Here is a 4,861-nt window from a genome sequence, read left to right on the forward strand (position 1 = left end):
GCCCGCGTACACATACGCCAGCGGCCTGCGTTTCATGCACGCCCGCTATTATTTATACACACCTGTATTTGTTCAAATTCAATGATAGGTTTCATAAAATAATTAAACAGTGATTCAAAGAAATGTGCTGTTTCAACTCAACCGTTCTTGATTCGCCAGGCGTCTGCCTCTGATATCCCTCTGCCGCCAAAAACTGCAGTTTATCAAGAATTTATAGACGGGAGTAAAGTGGCCAAATGGTTACAACTCCGCAAATTTAAATACACCAATTAAGTTCCTTACTTAACTCACCCCAACTTGCGTCTGCTGCCACCAGCTGCCATAACCAAACCTGCTAATAAGTTTAGAGCAAGATATCTCAATGCTAATGATCATGGGGGGGGTACATTCCCCTTTTCCCAGCAAAAAACACCCCATATCCCAGTTCCCAGTAAAATAAAATCCCAATTCCCAGTTCCCAGGAAATTATGTAGACATGTTTCAGCAAATTCAATAGTTTAGGTTTTCAAACACTACATAAATACTAATATTTACATACTATTATTTATCTGGGCATAATTAATAAAAAATAAAAAATTAATAAATTAAATAAATATTAGCGCAGAAATTGAAATCCCGACAAATTGACACAATTTTCCCAGATCCCAGACAATTTTAGAGGGTCTTTCCCACGTCCCGATGGACTTCTGTTCCCGAATCACGGAAAATTTATCTGACATTTCCCAGTTCCCAGGTAATTAAAATGTCCAATCCCGCGTCCCGAAAATACCCGTTCCCTTCCCTTTGGTGACTACCACATCAATTTCATGCACCCTCATGGACCAACCAAGCAATTCAAATGGCCATTGGAAACAGATCAATGCTGGCTTACAGAAGATGATATTCTGTGTACAATCAACACCCCATCTCTTACATCATCATCTTCCAGAAAGTACTTTATCTCAGAAAACGATGCTGCGAGGATTTCAAGTGTGCATCTGGACTGGATCGTTGATGATCAATGAATTATTGATAATTGAGAACATTGTAATATAATGATTTTTCATTAGACTGAATAGTCATTTAGAATGTTATTGCCACCTGTCATTCTCAATCAGGTTATGTACAGCAAAGACAATGTTTGGGTTTAATTTGATATCTTAAATAGATTGGTATGGTATACATATGACATGTGCCTACTTGTACAGCATTGAATGGGAATAGGCGTTATTGCACCTAGTATGCCAACTTTGAGAAGAGCTGGAAAGCAAACAAAAAATATTATATCTCTAATTTTTGTATATTATGTAGAAAACATGTTGAGGTATAATTTTCAATGAAGTTCATCTCAACGTTACGTGATCCACTAGGTCAAATTCAAGGTCAAAGTAAAGGTCAAAAGGTCATCACTGTATACTGCTCCTACATAACAAATAATGGCAGATATGGATTGCCTATACAATTAGCTTTCCAAAGACACCAATATCAACCAATTTGGCCTAGTAGTTACAGAGATACGACCATTTGAAAATTGACGGCTGCGTCCATTTTGACCAAAATCGCCAAAAAACGGTGTGGCGTAGCGGGAAAACCGTTCGTCCGACGGAGCTGAAATTTGAAATTTCAGCTTTTTCACCCTAAATTACCCCATAACCCAAATTTCAGCCAATTTGAAAAGGGTAAGGTGTAAGCCATTGGGTGATCTGACACTGTGACCATAAAAATATATAATACAAAAGAAAATGAACAAAATAAACCCCTGTGGCTATTTCCCTCTTAAACATCATGTCTGTTGACACTTGTCAGCGGTATAATACATCTACTATTTCTATTACGTGAGTCATTAGTGATGCCAGGCATATACATTATATTACATTACTGCATCGTACAATACATAGCGTAACTAGACTAAATATACAGTGAGGTGAATCCAGTCGCGAGCGCATATATCTGTGCGCTGCATCTCTTACATAAAGGGCGAGTCTGTTTTTCGGTCTGTCTGTCTATCTTCTCCCCCCGTAAGAGGTGACCCACAACACCATATATATTCTGAATCAGCATGATGCGACGACCATTTTAGGCCAAAAAAATTGACAAAAAAATGTAACAAAACAAAATGGACAAAAAAAACGTAGCAGCCTCTTCTTCCTCAACGCTCCTGGCAGAACAGGCAAGACCTTCGTTACCAACCTTCTTCCGGCCAAGGTCAGGCAGACGAAGAAGATTGCCCTGGCAGTTGCTTCAAGCGGCATTGCTGCCACCCTGCTGGACGTAGGGCGCACTGCTCACTCGGCCTTCAAGCTACCATTCAGCCTGGCAAAGCGGCAAAATCCAACCTGCAACATCAGCCGTGGCTCCACAAAGGCCAAGCTGTTCCAAAAGTGCAAGCTCATCATCTGGGACGAGGCAACCAATGAGCCACAAAGGCGCCTTTGAAGTACTCGACAACACCCTACAAGACCTTCGGCACAACACAGACGTCATGGGAGGTGTGACTGTCCTCCTCTCAGGCGACTTTCGCCAAACCTTGGCAGTCATTGCCAAAGGAACAAGAGCAGATGCTGTCAATGCCTGCATCAAGTCGTCGTACCTCTGGAGCGAGGTGAACCGCCACAGCCTGAAGACCAACATGAGGGTGCAACTCAGCGGCGATGAAGAAGCTGGCCGATTCTCTCAGCAACTGCTGGAGGTCGGCAATAGCAAACTCACCACCACAGCGGATGGCCAAGTCAAGCTGCCATTCAGCAACGCAGCGGCGGACATCACCCAGCTGATGACCAAAGTCTTCCCAAACCTCCACCTCCGCTACCAAGACCAAGACTGGCTGAGCGAGCGAGCCATCCTTGCTCCCAAGAATTTGGCCATGGATGACATCAACGCCAAGGTGCTGGAGCAACTGCCTGGCGACCCAACGAGCTACAAGTCGTTGGACACAGTTCCTGATCCTCACCAGGTCATGCACTATCCGACCAAGTTTCTCAACAGCCTGGCGCCTTCAGGTCTGCCACCACACAACTTGGTGCTCAAGGTCGGTGCGCCCATATTGCTAATGCGCAACCTGAATGCTCCCCAGCTCTGCAACGGCACAAGGCTCACAGTGAAGCAGCTCATGCCCAGAGTCATCGAAGCCAAAATCATGACAGGCAAGGGCAAGGGCGAAAATGTCTTCATCCCAAGGATCCCGCTCATCCCATCCGACCTGCCATTTCAGTTCAAGAGGCTGCAGTTTCCAGTCAAGCTAAGCTTTGCCATGTCCATCAACAAGGCCCCGGGCCAGTCCCTCAAGGTGGTTGGACTCAACCTCAGTGAGCCAGTGTTCTCCCATGGCCAGCTCTATGTGGGGTGCTTCAGGGTGGGTAACCAAGACAACCTCTACATCCTCTCTCAAGATGGCAAGACCAAGAATGTTGTGTACTAAGAAGCGCTGCAGAACTGACCAGAAGTGAAATTCTTGGCACCGATTTATAAAATCCGAATAAGATCAGTACAGCCGTCAAAGCAAACTAAATTCTAGCTCTTTAATCCCGGGCATCGGCGGGTAGCCCAGCTAGTGACGTATAAAAGTTAAACCTTGTATTAGTAATTACCGTATCGTTGACTCTGGTATTCTTCCGTTACACGCTGAACCGTATACACACCTCACCTCTCGACTGCCGTAACTCACAAAGCCTACTGCCAGCATTGACTGTTTTGCACCCAAAACCAAAACCGAAACCCTCCAGCCTATCATACGCGAGCCCTATGCTCAGACGTGATTCGGGAAGTCATACGTCCATTCGTGAGTTCAATACAGTAATTGTTAACTGGTTGGCCGCTACATAGTACATAGAACAAAACATTGCTACCACCCTCCCACAACCAAACAAATAAAAAATTCCTATGGCCCTGCGGCCCTATGACCTTATAATACAGGTTTATAGCTTCTTGCATTTTCCGGGAGCGCATGGTTGGAAGCTACAAATCCTCGTATCGGAGACCACCACCTGAATGACACTGGATAGACAGAGTAGACGATTTATGGAAGCTCAGAAGTTTTTAATGGCTCTAACATTGCGCAGGATTTTCCTGAACCATATTTGGTGTGTAAAGTTGGTAACATCAGGAATGACTACAGCCAGGTACCACCTAATTTGGATCGCATAGAGGCAGACCATATAGCTATGCCTGTGTGGCTCTTTTCTCTGAAACAGTAACAAAAATGCTTTCTGTGGCGAAGCGAGGAGCTACACAGGTAGTCTTGACAGGGATCGTACCTTTTCAAGCAATTACGCAATCTCCAGTTCCATATATCATTCTGATAAAAACCTACAACGGCAACTGAATCTTTTTCTGAAATCTTTACCATTAGCAATAATTAGTAATAGTATTACCTTCTATCATTGCATTTTCACTCTTGTCATTGGGAAGGCCTACTTTGGCTGGAGTATCATTCTTTGCTGTTGCTTCACCTGAAGCCTTTTCGTCTACTGAAGCTGTTTCAGCACTTGTAGGTTGTAGTTCAACCCCAGACTGCGTTTTTGATTCTTTCTGTGGTAGATTCACTGTAATTTTGCTCAATTTACTGCACCTCCAAGTAGATGTTAGTGGAGAAGTATTTTCATCCTCCTCTTCTGTCTGCAAAAGTAATCGGAGCTACCTGCATAATCTGCATAGCATTAACAGTAAAGGCTTTCTGTAGCAATCGGAGAGAAAACAGTGAATCGCCTTGTAAACAAATCCTAGCAGAGCATTCTAGCAGATGAGCCATGAAATGGATAACAACATGAAATGAAATTGAAAAGAATTCGATACATTATAATTATGAGATATACATTACAGTGTGCATGATATGTAATCTGACCCTTGAGTAATGATAAAAGCAAGATAGAAGCAAATATTTACA

At 43.6% G+C, this 4,861-nt stretch overlaps 1 long non-coding RNA gene across 1 annotated transcript in view; it reads right to left on the reverse strand.

Moving 5' to 3' along the window:
* LOC106815874 overlaps positions 1 to 4,589 on the reverse strand; it is a 15,088-nt gene extending 10,499 nt beyond the window's left edge. Inside the window, exon 1 of the long non-coding RNA XR_001394800.1 lies at positions 4,350 to 4,589. This is a non-coding gene — a long non-coding RNA (uncharacterized LOC106815874). The remainder of the gene's footprint in view (positions 1 to 4,349) is intronic.
* Positions 4,590 to 4,861: the final 272 nt, after the last annotated feature.

The sequence above is a fragment of the Priapulus caudatus genome, unplaced genomic scaffold (assembly GCF_000485595.1).
Source record: "Priapulus caudatus unplaced genomic scaffold, Priapulus_caudatus-5.0.1 Scaffold1222, whole genome shotgun sequence".
Classification (NCBI taxonomy): domain Eukaryota; kingdom Metazoa; phylum Priapulida; class Priapulimorpha; order Priapulimorphida; family Priapulidae; genus Priapulus; species Priapulus caudatus.